General features: G+C 39.9%; 2 non-coding genes across 2 annotated transcripts; both read right to left on the reverse strand.

Annotated features, from left to right (window-relative positions):
* Positions 1-1,649: 1,649 nt before the first annotated feature.
* Positions 1,650-1,721, reverse strand: trnap-ugg. Its single transcript has one exon. It is a non-coding gene; the product is annotated as a tRNA-Pro (tRNA).
* Positions 1,722-2,548: 827 nt separating this feature from the next.
* trnap-agg lies at positions 2,549-2,620 on the reverse strand. Its single transcript has one exon. It is a non-coding gene; the product is annotated as a tRNA-Pro (tRNA).
* Between the last annotated feature and the right edge of the window lie 14,325 nt (positions 2,621-16,945).

Here is a 16,945-nt window from a genome sequence, read left to right on the forward strand (position 1 = left end):
ACCTGTACAGGGTAACGTCCAAAAGAACATTTGCAGAACTGCCACGTCCTGCGTCTCTGTATTCAGATTTGTGTAATATGTGCGCCATCTATCGGTGACTGAAAGTTCTGTAACTCGAGGCTGCCTTATCCTACAGCAGTGTTTCCCAGGCTCAGTCCTTTAGACTGACTCTACTATATGAGGTATTTTCCTTCATCTGACATAGAATTCAAATGATCATACTTATCAGGCTTTACCTGAGTCGATCTGCTCATTAGCTGAAATTTTAAATCTGAAATAAGAATCTGATGGTTGAACAGAATATGACTGTCATTATTAGATAGATAGATAGATAGATAGATAGATAGATAGACAGACTACATTGCCAAAAGTTTTCACTCACCCATCCAAATAATTGAATTCAGGTGTTCCAATCACTTCCATGGCCACAGGTGTATAAAGCCGAGCCCCTAGGCCTGCAGACTGCTTCTACAGACATTAGTGAAAGAATGGGTCGCTCTCAGGAGCTCAGTGAATTCAAGCGTTCCAATCGGCTTAATGGTTACCATTAGAGACCATTAGTTTGCTGCATGACACTTTTAGATCCCATTAAGAAGCATCAAATGCATCTGGAATCAGAACACCTCTTAAATCATTAGTACCCTTTGCAATATCAACCCATCAGGAACACACAAAATACCATTACCTGACTACCAGACACCAGCAGAACCAACAGAGACCTTTAATGCTGTCTATGATTTTTTTCCTGCTGGGAAGTCTTAGCAATCATAAAACATGTGAGTGATTTCAGTGTGTTTCACATAAAGATAAACCCACCGTTTAACTTTGGTAACCTTAATATTTGTAACTATTCATATGTCACGTCATTTGCAGAGTCTTGGCATTGATCTACCATTGATCTGTAACTGATATGTAGAATACTTCACTGCCCTATAGTCACAAAGCAAGATCCATAATGTCACGGCTGGGTAAGTTTGGCGTGAAAGAACTTGACTGGCCCGCACAGAGACCTGACCTCAAGCCCATCAAACACCTAGAACAGAGATTACGAGATAGACCCTCGTCCAACATCAGTGTTTGACCTCACAAATACTCTTCTGGATGAATGGGCAAATAATCCCACAGACGTACTCCAAAACCTTGTGGAAAGTTTCCCAGAAGAGTGGAAGCTGTTATAGCAGCAATAGGGCGACCAACTTCATATTAATGCCTACGGACTTGGAGCAGGGTATCATAAAATCTCTAACCTGCAGGTGTCTCAACAGTTTTGTCTTTATAGTGTGTATCACGTGGTAAGTAAACAGTTGGCTCTAGAAGTCGACATGTTGGATCAGGAGAAGTGAGCAACTCTGACAAGGGTCAAATAGTTTTGCCCAGTCAACTGGGTCGGAGCATCTGGAAGAAGAAGTCCAATCTGTGCTGGTTCCACCTGCCAACTGACAAGCCTTAAATGATCTGCTGCTAATTGGTGCCAGATTCCACAGGGCACCTTCACAGGTCTTGTAGAGTCCGTGCCTCGTAGGTTGGAGCAGTTTTTGAAAGACCAGCAGCACATTAGACAGGGGATCATGACGTTTTAGCTCCTCGGTGCATAATCAGCTGTTCTGGAGTGCTGAAGCATTAAGAAGTTTCTTTGGGAGTTAAAACATGGGCTCGTCCGGGATTTGAACCCGGGACCTCTCGCACCCAAAGCGAGAATCATACCCCTAGACCAACGAGCCCTGTACAGCAAAGATGCTCACCAGAACTTTTTCAGAACTGCCACGTCCTTCTGTGACCGGTCCTCAGATTCTTGTGACTTGGACGCCACCTATGGCTGACTAAAGCTCTGTAACTCGAGGCTCCTTTATCCTACAGCAGTGGCTCCCAGGCTCAGTCAGCGGGGGTCCTCAGTGGCTTTGTGGAGGTGAGAGTGGAGTCTGAGTCAGTGGAGCTGAAGCGCGTCTCTGCGAGGCCCCGTTTCCCTTGATTCGCATGTTGCCAAATACTGAACTCATCAGATCACGAATTGTCTTGTGATCTCGATATAAACTGTGATCTCCAGAAAACAACTTTTATTATTTCAAGATCACAAGACAATTAAGTTGCGCTCTCGAGGAAACAACTTTTGCTATCTTGACACTGCAATACAATTAAGCCACGATCTCAAGATAGCAGAACACTGTAACTACCTCTATGGACTTTAGATCATGATGCAGGTTATGATCATAGGTTATGTTGTGTTGTGTACATTACATTACGGTGGTTTTTAGGTGTTGATGAACCATTATCTGATTAATCATCTGGATGAGCTGGATCAGGAGTGCAGGGAATAGATGAAAGTGTGTCAGGCAGTGGATCTACAGGAGGAGGATGAAGAAACACTAAACTAGACTAATGCTAAAATGCTGTGTGCTGTCAGTTCTTCTACACTGCATATAGATGCCTTATCAGTTTTATTAGGCTGTGCAATATTTTTCCATGTCCAGTTCAAACACTGCAGACCAGTGAACCCCCAGCAGAAACGGAGAGCCGGTGCGTTGATGCTTTTGACATGAAATTAAAACGTGGGCTCGTCCGGGATTTGAACCCGGGACCTCTCGCACCCTAAGCGAGAATCATACCCCTAGACCAACGAGCCACACACAAAGCTTGCATCCAAAACAACATTTCCAGAACTGCCACGTCCTGCATCGCCCCGGTATTCAGATTCCTGCAACATGAGCGCCATCTATCGGTGACTGAAAGCTCTGCAAATCGAGGCTGTTTTATCCTACAGCAATCGCTCCCAGACTCAGAGTCCACACACACACACACACACACACACACACACACGCACACACGCACACACACACACACTCTTACTTTCCAAGCCGCTTCTCCATCAGGGTCATCTAGCACAACGATCAAAAAATCATCTAATTATGAATTATGATTACAGTTTGAATTACAGTAAACAGAACAACGCAAAGTTGCTGAACTCAGACTCATCTCACTGATTTCAATGTCAAATAAAATCAATTAGTGCTTCATGGACGCAACTGATGGATGTCTTGCCTTGTGTAATACTCCATACGCACTAACTAATGCTAGGAACTCAGAACCCTGCTGAAAAAACATTATAACCACCAGGAGTAAATTGTAATTAGTTTAATGGTTACCATTAGAGTCCACTAGTTTCCTGCAGGACACTTTTAGATTCCATTCCCAGACTAACAAATGCATCTGAAATCAGAACACCTGTCAAACCAGTAGGACCACATGGAGCCCTGCTTGTGACATCCTGTAAAATGAAAAATAAAGAGTGGAAACAAGATAATTAAGTCATGGCCACAACTTAGTAAAGCATGTGAATGAGATCCTAATGCATGGCCATGACTTAGTAAGGCATTGATGAGATAATTAAGCCTTGACCACAGCTTAATGAGGCCCTACTAAGTCGTGGCCACAACTTAATTAAATTGTTCCTGCGCTTTACTAAGTTGTAGCCACACATTAGGATATTGTTCCCATGCGTTAATACAACATAGTAACATATTGTTTTTTATACAGGATGCCACCAGCAAAGCACTTAACACTGTGATATCAACCCATCAGGAAAACACAAAATACCATTACTGACTGCTGGACACCATCAGAACCAACAGAAACTTTTAGTGGTTTTAATGGTTTTTATGATTATTTTTTTTCAGCTGGGAAGTTTTAGGACTCATAAACCCCTTAACTTTTGTGACTATAATTTTTGTTGCTATGTTGATGTTGCCTCATTTGATTTGCTATGGCATCTAACTGGTTCCATTCAATCATTATGAACAATTGGCTTTAAAACTAACTGCAAAAATTCATACATATTCATACATAAATTCATACATATTCATACATAAATTCATACATATTTAAAAGAGATATGTTGGAAACCATGTTCTGTCTTTAACTACACATTAATGTGGTTAGTCATGGACAATTTGCATTATTTAAGCACAAAATATGTTTAAAACAAATAAAATTTCTATGGCCAGTTGTGGACAACACATTTTGTATTACTTTAAAATGTGTTAAACCAGCCCTGCGATGGACTGGCGACCTGTCCAGGGAGTATCTTGCCTCACACCCAGTGACAGGTGGGATAGGCTCCAGCATCCCCATGACCCAGAAGGAGAAGCGGCTTAGGAGATGTGTGCGTGTGTGTGTGCGTGTGTGTGTGTGTGTGTGTGTGTGTGTGTGTGTGCGTTAAAACAGAGAACAATAAGCCACAAAATGTGTTAAAATGAGTAGCACTGGTGTTTATGTATCATTATTTAACATTATTTGTTTTAGAGTATAATAGACTGTGACTTTTATCTTTGAAAAACATGACTTTCCTCAGTATAAGGCTACAAGACTTAACCCAACATCATAAAGGAGCTAACAGATAAAGATAATGAAGCTGTGAAATGTGCTCACGCTTTAACGCTTGGGGGCACCACATGCTAGTATAATCAAGAGACTGTGTCTTGTGCCCATTCAAAATACCACTGCACCAGATGAACGAGTCCATGGACAGGCTCAAAGAACATAGACACTAGAACATCAGCTTGCTGCTAATATTGTTTGCAAACTAGAACAATTAGACCTTCAGATCTATCTAAATATGCATGTTAGCACAATCTAATGGGTTTCTATCTCAGAATAGAATCAGATATACTACTTCTTCAGTCTTTTTCACAGGCAAATAACTGTCTATCCTTCACAAGTCTTAAAATACATAGACGAGCTACAGCAAGTTATTCTAAATCACACCTCAGTGAAGTGAAGCTGAAATGAGGCTGTGGTTGGCTTGAATGAGCTGAAGGTTAAAGATTCATATCCAAAGCTCTTATAAGCGCATTAGTACCCACTGAAACTACATGATTTGTTTGGAAGCACACCATCCATTCATTCATTCACTCATTCAGTCAAAGTAGTCTGAAAGTATCTTGTGCTCGGACAGTGTGATATTTGAGTCTGTGTTGTGCTGCAGGCGTGATGACTGTCTCCCTCATCCTCCTGTGTTTCCCTGAGCTTCACACGGAACAAACACAGAGGTCAAAGCTGTTAACCTTTCTACTGAAAAACACACCAGTGGTGTGGGCCAACATGAGATTACCTACATCAACAGCCACCATCGCCCTGCAGACTGAAATATTCTTTTAAAGCCATGCAAACCGCCATCACCTATTACTCCAACCGCCTACTCACTCTCAGGTCCTGAACTTGGCTATTATATGATTTTACTACATGAATTATGCAGTTTGTAATAATAATTGCTAGATTAACAATTTATTGTGGAGGTAAACTTGTGAAAAAGTCCAAATTACTTACATTTACATATATTATACTCCTGAGATTGTGTGAAAAGTTACTGAGTAATGACGGCTTTCTGTTGTAGCGTTTGCTAAATTTCAAGCAACTGTCATCAAAGAAATGTTATATTTTTTTAATATGCGTTATTTATTTATTTATTTACAGTTCTTTGGGGTCGGAAGCAGTATTTCAGTTTTTCAGTTTCTGACAGGGTTTGAAAATGCCGGTTGTCCTTTACATTGTGTACACATTTCATGATGAGTGGACCAAAAAGTTTTAGAAAAGTCTGGTTACGTTCTCTTACATTAAAAGTAAAGTAGGTTTTTTTCCTTCTCCTGTAAAGCTGTCATTTGGGAGATACAAGATTTTGTTCCAGTAGAAGCGAATTACTTAAAAAATTTGTTTCATTTATTTATTTATTTATTTATTTATGTTTGCCTCATAACAACTTAGAAATTGCTGACCAAAAGAGATTTCCCAGCCTGCTTTTCAAAGAAATACACACAGCTGTATGCAAAAGTATGCAAATAAAGCACCCAGGTCAAATGAGAAGTACACGTCTTACAAAGAGAACACACTTCTGCCAGGGATGCAGTTCTGACCATGTGGTGTTTATTGACTACATTATTCAGATTTGTATTTTTTCTGCTATTTGTATAGAATGTGGGTGGCCTTCAAAGACCTTTTTGCCCAGAAGCCTCATCATCAGACCATGATCTGTCTCTGACGTCTGCACCTTTTAATGCACAGTATTTGCTGAATTTACTGTGGATATATTGGGCAAAGAATGTTGGAGATGGAGCTGCCGGGTAGAAGGAGAAGAGGTAGACCTCAGAGAAGGTTTATGGATGTAGTGAAGGTGGACATGGAGATGGTTGGTGTGAAAGTAGAGGAGGCAGTGGATAGGGCAAGATGGAGGCAGATGATCCGCTGTGGCAACCCTATGAGGCAATAATGTGGCCTGGTCAAGTTATGGCACATTTTATGTTGGATCTTTTATATAGAAAAAATGAAAAAATGAACAGAAATGAAAACCATGCTCTAAAATCTGTAGACAAAAGTCATATTTAAGAGTTTTCTCTGTGTCATTTATTTGTTTACACTTAGAACATTAACAAAACATATAATTTGATACGACTGTATATGGAAATCAGTAGTGTAATTTATCATCTTTTACATTACTTCTACCTATATTGGGAAGGAGAGGCAGTGGCTGTGAAATGTTCAGTAATTGATCATTAGCCATCCTCAAAAAGCTTTCTCACCATTTTAATCCTGTAATGGCCAAGAGAGACAACGCTGTGTTTGTTTTGAGTGTGTCGGAGCTTTAGGCTTTTCGGAGGCGTCTGGAAGAAAGTATGGAGTGATCATCAAACAATTTGTTTGTTGCTAGGGCTCAGCCAGTGGGGTTAACCTCCGACCCTTCACCCTGACCCCCAGCTACAGCACCTCCATCCACACGTTAAGGAGAGTGACAGTCACATGGAAGCTCCGGAACTAGCTAGTTTTCCAATCTGAATGGGGGCAGTGTTGATGGGGTGGGCTGTTAAAGTGATGTAGTTGATTAGATGAGTGTGGATTGAGAAACAAAGAAGTGGAAAGGGGTTGTAGGATTCAGTTTCTTGATAAGGGATGAGTCTGGAGTGAAGTAGAAATGTATTTTTGATTATTCCCAAAAATACAAACCTTATAAGTACAACCCCATTTCCAAAAAAGGTGCAATGCTGTGCTAAATGTGAATAAAAACAAAATGCAATGAAGTGCAAATCATTTAAACCCTATATTTGATTGAAAATAGTGCAAAGACAACATATCAAATGTTGAAACTGATCATCTTTCTTGGTTTTGAAAAATATATGCCTATTTTGAATTTGATGCCAGCAACACGTTCCAAAAAAGTTAGGATCGGAGCAACAAAGGCTGGTAAAGTTGTGTAATGCTAAAAAAAGCACCTGGTGTTTAACTGGTGAGTATCATTATTGAGTATAAAAAAAAGCATCCCAGAGAGGCTGAGTCTTCACAAGTAAAGATGAGGTGGGGTTCATCACTCTGTGAGAGACTGTACAATGAAATAATTCAAGAACAATGTTTCTGAACGTAAAATAACAAAAAGCTTTTGGATTTTATCACAAACATACAGAATAACATTGAAAGATTCAGAGAATCTGGAAACCAGTATCTGCTGGCCGTGATCTTTGGACCCTGAGGCGGCACTGCATTAAAAACAGACATGATACTGCAGTGGAAATCACTGCATGGGCACAGAAACACTTCTGAAAACCACTGTCTTTGAAAACAGTTCATCACTGCATCCACAAATGCAAATTAAAACCCAAAAATGCAAAGAAGAAATCATTCATAAACAGGATCCAGGAATGTTGCCTCTCTGGGCCTAAGCTCATTTAAAATGGATTGAGTGGAAGTGGAAAAGTGTCCAACATTTGAAATTCCTTTTAGAAATTATGGACACTGTGTCCTCTTGGCCACTCGGCTTGTAATTAGTGCACAGTTCAAAAGCCAGTACTCATGATGTTCTCAGGGGTCATTTGTGCATTGGTCAATTGTATGGGTGATGTGCACGTCTGTGAAGGCACCGTTAATGCTGAACAATATGTACATGTTTTGGGAAGTTTTTTACCATCCAGATGACGTCTTTTTCAAGGAAGGCCTTGCTTATTTCAGCAACACAATTACAACCTACATTCTGCATGGATTACAACGGCAGTGTTCTGTACAATTGTTATTGTGTTCTGTATACAGATTGTTCTTAAAAGAAGAGGTGATGAAACACAGTGGTAAACATGCCCCCATCCCAAATTTTTTGGGAGGTGTTGTTGGCATCACTTTCAGAGTTTCAACATTTGATTTCTTGTCTTTATAGTGTTTTCCTTTAAAAATATGGTTTACATGATTTGCATAGCATTGCATTTTAATTTTATTTACATTCTGCATAGCGTCCCAACTTTTTTGGAAATGGGGTTGTATATGTGTGACGGTCAGTATGACGCATTTACATTCACACTCTTAGACATGCACACAAACTCACAAACACAGATATATTGACTAACATTAAGGGTGGACAATATAACAATATTTTATTGTTATTGTAATACATGTCAAATGAAAACATCATTAAGTATCATGCTATAATGTCGCCCACACCAACACATGCAAACACACTGACGTTGGACACCTAACTGAATACTAAAGTTTTTATAATGTTAAAGACAATTTGATCTTATCAAATCAAATCAAATCAAATTTATTTGTATAGCGCTTTTTACAACGGATGTTGTCACAAAGCAGCTTTATAGAATTTCGGAAAAGACAAAGTTTCAACAGGACTGTAAGAATGTACAGAAACCCCCGCGGTGAGCAAGCCAGGGGCAACAGTGGCAAGGAAAAACTCCCTCAGAACTGAGGAAGAAACCTTGGGAGGAACCAGGCTCACCAGGGGGGACCCGTCCTCCTCTGGTCAAACTACCTACAAGTGATTATACTACTAATATTAATAGCAGTAATATTGGTATTAGGAATAACTAGGAGTCCATTAAATTATCAGTGTAGTGTGGGCAGCTCGTCCAAGGCAGGTGGTGGCAGCTGGAGCATGGGCAGCTGGTCTGAAGTGGGTAGCAGGAGGGCTCAGCAGTCAGTCGTCCTTCAATTATGTTTAAATGCAATTAATATTTGTTTGTAAGATGAGTTAATATCCATGTAAATATTACTTCCAAAACTATTTGTATAATTGAAATAATTTAAAAAGGCTCCTGCTGAGAGAATCGCAAAAGTGTGTAAAAGTGAGCAGATGTCCAAACTTCTGACTGCTACCCTAGATTTTGGCTAATCTAGAGAGGTATTGAAAAGTTGAAAAGGTTCCTCATTCCAGAGTCATCCAGACACCAAACTATCTGTTTTAAGTCATCCCCACATTCATCCAGGCAACTTGACAGATCATTTCAGCAAGTACCCACAGACACTAGAACATTCATTCTGCAGTCGATAGCCATTAGATATACACCACTTCTTACTGTATTTCAACACGTCAATCAGGAGATCAGATGCTGGCACAAAGAAATACAAACAAAACCTGCAGTTTCTCTGCATGGGCACAATGATAATGCCCACAGTTTGCATATGTACGTTGTACATGATTAGTCTTGCAAGGCAGATTCCTGTTTAATGTCACAGGGTCTGCTGCATTTCATAGCTTACCATGGCCAAGAACCTCCTACACTGAAAAAAAAACCCTTGAATTTATACAATTGAAATGTGTACATTTGTTGTACACAAATTAAATATGTTACATTACCTTACATTAAGCTAATTTAAGTACTTATGTGTAGGAATTAAGTTGATGTAACTTATTTCATTAATGTTGTGCCAGTGTGTGCATCTGAATCATATACAGTTAAAGCAACTTTTTTTAATGTACTTTGACAAGAAAGGGCCATATGTCATATGCAAAATAGCCAACTGCATATAATTATTTTTTTGTTGTATTTCAAAACAGCAACAGCAAGAAATTCACCTAATTGGGATGCTTGTTGGCAAACATGTTAAGGTATCTTGCTTAAACTGAAAGATTCAACTGTGTATGGCGGTTCCGTAAAATGAAATATGTTACATCAGGTTAATTTAAATAAGTTAAATGAAGTATTTACACATTGTAATGATGCTGAGCAAACTTTGAGCAACATTTCAGTGCAAGAGGAAAGAAAACTTTTCAGTAACCTTTAAAAATGTGATGCCCTGAACTTTTTCCAATTCAGTGGCTACAGCCATGCCGATCTGTAAAATGCTTATGTTGTCATGGCAATGCAGAGCAGGCAAGTGCTGGAAAAGAAAAAATGCTGCATAGAAGTGTGTGCACGCGAACTCAATTAGAATGGAACTGAGGAATTCCCAGCAGTTGTAAGCAGTTTAATGTTCGATGTACACTTAGTGTCTGAAGCTGAGAGAAGTATGTACCTGAGTATGGCTTCAGCTCTTTTTTGTGAGCTCATTACATTGCCTGTCAAAAATGTGAGAACATCCTGCCTAATTCAAATAGAATTACTGTTGCCTTTCAATTAATTACAGTAAATCACATGCAGTTCTCCTTATGTTCATCAATGTGTCTTGCTTAGTATGAATCGATTTTGCCTAAATAATGATTAGACTGTTTTCTTCTCCAAAACTACAGTGAAAAGTACATATTTTTATGGTTTAAAAACGTAAAGAGTTTGCATGCTGATGAGTGCTGACATCACATAGGTTACACACTGGTTAGTCTATGTGAAGGCCTATGTTGAGGCAAAGCCATAGAACCTTTCAGTGGATGGTTCTCTTTCTGAAACTAAGCTGTGTGAGTGTGAAGAGCCTGTGTGATGTTTAAAGAACCTTCAGAATGTAAAGGTTCTATACCAATTAATCATTGCTAGAACTGCATGTTCGCGCCAAGAACCATTCCAGGCCTTTTTGTTTTTAAGGGTGTAGGTTATTGTACAGTGCAGAGGAGGAGGGGGTGGGGTCAGTGGTCGTGAGTGGCCGTGACAGGCCAGTGGCACACATGCATCAAACAGCGACGCGTTATCTTCAAAGGCCCGGCCCCCCTGCGCGGCTTGCGGTGCGGCCAGGCTCTCGCTGAGCAGCAGACATGTCGCATTCTTCAGGCCATTCCACAGAGTACAATAACTTCCTGGAATTCTTCGAACCCTGGCCGTCGGAGCCAGGGCACTTCCTGTTGTCCTTGCAGCTCTTCCTGCATGGCCGGCTCAATCAGGTTTCTGCCTGTTGCCATGGCGAGGAGGCAAACACCTTCGGTGTGTAGGGGTGTGATGCTCGCTGAACCTTGTTGGACTGCATAGGAGTCCTTTGGTTTTACTGTATGCTATGAACACTTGATATCCTCTGAAATTTACCTCACATATGTTTCATAGCACACTGTTAAATAAAGGTACTGTTCAGGTAAATGTTTCATTCATCATGGTACAAACAATGTAAATATACTCTTAAAGGTACAACAGTGAAGTCAGGTATGTGCATATTTGTATCTTTTCATAACCTAATGTTTTTAACCGAACTATAAAATAAATAGGCTGCAGCCAATACATGGTATGTGGAGTCCATACAACTTCAGTAGGTTACAGTTATATTCCCTGACTAAAGGTACTGAAGACAGAGCTCCTTAGGTTTACATGGACTATAGCCCTCCAGTATGTTTTTGTCCTTAATCTCGAGGAAGGAAAAATAAGGCTCATATTTCCAGGACAGCAGGCTTGCATTTTCCAAACTGCTAGCCATTGTGTGAGCTGAATGATTCACTTATTTATTGCGACACCTACATAATTCATCATGAAATTTACATATAATGTAAAGGGTAACAAGTATTTTCAAACTATGTCCAAAACTGAAAAATGTCAAAGGTTTTCTTCTGTGTTATCCTGTCTGTTTTATATAGTGTCTTACAATGTTGTGCTCTATTCTTGAAAATGTAGACCCTGCTTTAGGGTTAAAACTTCACTGCATTAAGAAAATTTCAAAACACTGATGAAATTGGCTGTGGTGGCCTGTCACTTACATTGCCTGTAGCCCCTGTTCACAGTAGCTATATAATCTGATTTCTGCATGATTTGGTGGAGGTCCCTCAGGTGACTGGTGCATTATTTTCTTCAAAAACATAGATTGAATATATTTCTGTTGAAACGTGCGATTTACAAAACTGCAGTCAAACTGTATTTTTATCTTGGTAGGTGAGCAAGTGCTCTCATGAGCAGCTCAACATTTCACAGAGAACCAACAGTGTTCTAGTTAATCTGCTAACAGAGTTACAGGGAAAATATTTTATTTTATTATGTTAATAAAAAAGGTATCAACATTGATTACCATTCTGGTGAAAGAACGGCCACTAGGGGGCTGCAGAAAGGGGTGAATGTCACACTTTCTGTGTGGGGAGTGGAGTGAATGATTATTTTTCCAAAGCTGTTCATCAGCTTCACTTAAGGTGGCTTTTGTTGTTGTTTCCAAACACGTCACTAGGATCTCACTTTAGGACTAAATGGTGCAATGAGTGAATAAGTGAGCACATGATGAATGAGTGGAGGGTTCGTCTGGGAGAAGACATTCCAGCAGGTGGCTGATATCACCAGCTTACCCTCTGGGCTTTAGGCTTCAGTCTGTGGATCAGAAAAAAACACACATTCATGCATGAAGACTGATTGTACCTGGGGATGTGAAAACCTCTATTACTGGTCTTATGCCATTTTATAATTCCTGTATAAGTCTAGAGAAATTCAAGAGAACGGTTGAGGGAAAGGGACATACCATAGTTTTGTAACAGGGATATGTTTCAGCATGTGGGTCATGTGACTGTGTGGGTATTTCTCATGTAATGAATACCTGTGGTATGTTTGTTGGATGGGTTTGTATCAAGTACTCATATCTGGCTTCTTCCATTCAACATTTAGTTTAAATTTAATATAACACAAATACCACCTGACTTAACCCAAAATACATTTTTAATGATCTTTTCATTTATTGAAGGATGAAAGTAATCTGACACTAACTGGCCCTGTGTGAAAAAATAATTAATGATAACAGCCAGCCCCACAAATGGAGAAAACCTGTAACAGTGGTAAATCTTTTCCGTGGCTGGCCTACCAAAATTCATCCAAGAGCACAATGTTGCCTCATTCAACAAAATGACAAAGGAACCCAAGCAAACATTGCACTGCAGGTCTACCTCGTCTCAGATAAGGTCAGTGTTCATGACTGCACTTTTAGTGTTATTATGGAATAATTTGGAATAATAACAGTGTTACATGGAATAGTCCATTATAACCAGGACCAGGGGCTGGGTTACTAAACAAAATTACATCCGCAAATTAAAGCTAGTTTTGTCAATATGGATGTATTTCAGAACAATTTATTTAACACCAATGTATCTGTATTTCATAGGAATTGCATTTTCACAGGGGCCATGGCTAATGGGGGCCCTAGGTGGCTGCCTACCTGACAACTCCTGTTTAGGGGGCAATTCATTTCTTGCGTGGATGGCATAGCACTGCAAAACATTTTTGCTTAATTAAATGAAATGCTTATTTAAATAACTGTTTTGTGTTTCCTCGTGTTCTCCTTGTCTTATATTACATTTTGTGTGAGGATCTGAAATCATTTAATGTGACAGATGTGTGAAAATAGAGTAAATCAGGAGGGGGCAAATACTTTTTCACGGCACAGCGTAGATGTTGAGGATGATGTTTGGTTTAGGTTATGGTAGACCTGTGTCAGTAATAAGGTTATTTTATATGAGTAACTGTGTGTTGATGTAATTGGTTAGCTTGTGAGTTAAAGCTTAATCTTTACAAATGAACAAAAATGCAGTTCCACGAAACGCCCGACTGCAGTATCTTGTCATTTTTATTAGAAAATTTTATTTTAAAGTATATAATTTATCTAGTGAAAAAAAAATTATATTGCAAATGTCACATGAACTGTCCAAGGCTGCTTAACGTAGCCCGATGACTCTGTAGCTGTTTCACCTGCGACAATTTGAAACAGCCTGTTTCACCTGGTGAAGATATAATTTTACTTGTGTATTTCCGCAGCTGTTAAAAAAAGCTGTTTTGTGTTATACCTGAAACCTGATGCTGTGGTTTGAGGATGTCTTAAAATTTACATCATATAGGTGGCTTTTTGGAAAGGCATGATACGTATTTGCCTGCAGCACTGAGGATTCAACCAGTGCAACTCAACAGCCACATTTGTAGAACAATCTCATCTGTAATAGTTACAATAAATGTGGTATTGAAGAAAGGTATCATATCACCCAACAGGTTTAAACGTTTTTGTATAGGAATACTAATGTCTTGCTGTGGTTTGGATGAAAAAAAAATAAGAGTAGCTTTTTAAACCATCTGTAAATGAGTTCTTACCATAAGTGTGGGCTGGTACAGAGGCCTAGGTTAAGGGTTCAATTTAATAGAGTCTAAATTAAAGTACAGTTGCATGTAAATGGAATTGTACAAAAACTGAAATTTGGGGTAGAACCCCTCCTTCTATTAATCCAATGACCAAGAAATTCCCATCTTTACCTTTCCTTTTCACATGACAAAGCTTTCGTTTTTGTGCAAACTATTTATCTACAAGCTATGTATCTACAAGCTATGTAACAGATTTTGTTCACTTCTGTTATACTGACCTCTGCTACAAAATATTTGCTGGTGTGTGTGTGTTTGTGCACCTCTTTTGTCTTCAGTTTGTGAATCGGATGCGGCCGATCCGTGTACACAATGATATAACTTCCATTGTCTTATGCAATAATTAAAGAATTCCACTGTACACTCTATGTGGCTATGAGTAAATGTGTGTGTTAGCAAAAGAAAGTTAATTTGCGGGAAGATAAAGGTGGGGTTAATGTTTATAGCACCTCTCCTTAAGGCTGAGACCTTGAAGACAGTCTCCTGTTTCATAATCACATTCGTGATGCCAGTGTGGAATTCTTTACCCTGCCAGGCTTGGCACTATTAACAGTCAGAGAGAGAGAGAGAGAGAGAGAGAGAGAGAGAGGGGGAGAATGCAAGCTCCTTTCCCATCAATTTCTTTGTTGTTCCCCAGGGTGAGGCATTCAATCCACTTTCCTGCTCCAGTGCGTTTTCCCAAGAGTCATGGTGAAGAGAGAAACACAGACCCAAAGTGTGTCAGTAAAGGAAGGCTGAATGGCTGAGACAATGAGTGTTGCAAATGGACCTTAACACATTTATGCCCTTTATTGTCCTCAGAACAGCACAATCGGGGCACACTGCAACATTTTTGATGCCTTTCCAATTGATTGAAACTTCATAACAGCACAGACATACAGCATTGTCGTAAAAGGAGGCGAAATGTTTCAAGCCCACATGTCACTGACAGTAGAAAACACTCTGATTTCACCTTGACTTATGGAAATTGGTTCAGGTTCATGATACCAGGTTGGGAAAACATCCCGTCTTTGCTTAAGCCGATCCCATATGCATGGCAGGCTATGAGGAACGTGTCTCTACAGCCTTAAAGTAAACATGCCAGTAGACTCAGACTTTTAATGATGCCTTGGAAATCTTCTAACGCCAGAACATATTTTGTTTATTTTTCTCTCTCTCTCTCTCTTGGCTTGCACCACAAGGTTCCTTCAGCTCTTTGAAAACATCTGTATTCTTCCTTCTTCCTTTTCTCCTGTTCTGTTTTCTTACCTATCCAACTGTCGTTGTCTCTCGTCTTTCTTATCTCTCCAGCAGCTTCTTATTCTATTTCTTATTCTTCTTCGAAACTCATTGGATTAAAGATCTGCGTTATTTGCTGGGTGGGCCCGTGACTCATTCTGGCCCTTTGCCCGAATATCATTTATTATGATAGGCAGCTGGTATCTTACAGTCTTATGAGGGTTTTCGTGACTGTACACTCTGAAACCTCTCCCGCATGGCAGCCCCAGGTTACACACACAGATCTCCACGCCATCACTGTTAACACTACACCGCATGTTGAACCGGATGCGTTGAAATCACATGCAAGTGGGCTGGGATTGAAGCACGCAAATGCGCACTCTACCTAAATCCCCTATGCGACCAGACATAGCTCTGCAAAATATTTACGTTCCCTAATCTTTACGAACCATAATCTTTAACTGTCTGTGAAAAAAATGCAAAACTGCATGCTTGCACTGCTGTGTCATCAGTGGGCGCAAAGGCCTGGATAAGCACAGACACACCGGTTTGGCATCAATCTGTAGGGGAATCTGACAGGCATCTCAAAGATGCGCAAGGGTCATAGGAATGACTGGTAAGTTGCAAGTTTGCATGTTGAAATTGAATAAATTGGTAATGAATGACTCAGAGATGCTCATTTTACCCACAATAAAGTCCAAGAATACAGTAATAATAAGTAGACCATAGTACAGCAATCAGATCACACTAGAACCAGAGTAAAGTCCGGAATGCATCAAGCCAACCATCAGTGGCCACACGCATTGGTGAGCATTGGTGGTTGACGACTGCAGTGGATAGGGCAACCTTTGGCTATAGTTGGTCCTCGGCTCATTTTTGACTGACTGAGCTTTGACTGATGTTGAATCAGCTTCGATGATTGTTTGTAAGTGAAGGCAAATGAGGAGAGGAATGAAAGCCAAAAAGAAAGCAACATAACCTTGTGTTCACACCGGCTGGCAATTTCCTTTGACAGGAGGCAGCAAGAACAGTGGCAACATGAAGTGGGCAAAGACTGTGCAGTGGTCTGATTTCTCACGGGATTGTTATTGTTAGCAAGAACACATCTAATTTGCAGGGAAATAGATTTTTCTATGCACTCTGTGCTTGGTGTCAGTAAAACAATGGCAACCAACTGTCCTCTAGAGTTCACAAATGCCCGCGGGTGATGAGCAACCAATGATGTGGGCATCAGAAAGTGAAATGTTTGTTTGTGTGAATGCAGGATAAGAAGGCAGCTCTACCAAGGGAACAAAGAGAAAGTAAATGAATTCTTCAAAACCAGTGTAAATAGCAAATTTCACCACTAGGAATGCTATTTTTACTTTCTGATTGTCCAAATTTTTTAATGTGTGATTATCGTATGCCTGATGAGATTGAAATGGATTTGAGTAACTATGAAGGTGCCCTGATAATACATGAACCCAAAA

The sequence above is a fragment of the Pygocentrus nattereri genome, chromosome 27 (genome assembly GCF_015220715.1).
Source record: "Pygocentrus nattereri isolate fPygNat1 chromosome 27, fPygNat1.pri, whole genome shotgun sequence".
NCBI classification, from domain to species: Eukaryota; Metazoa; Chordata; class Actinopteri; order Characiformes; family Serrasalmidae; genus Pygocentrus; species Pygocentrus nattereri.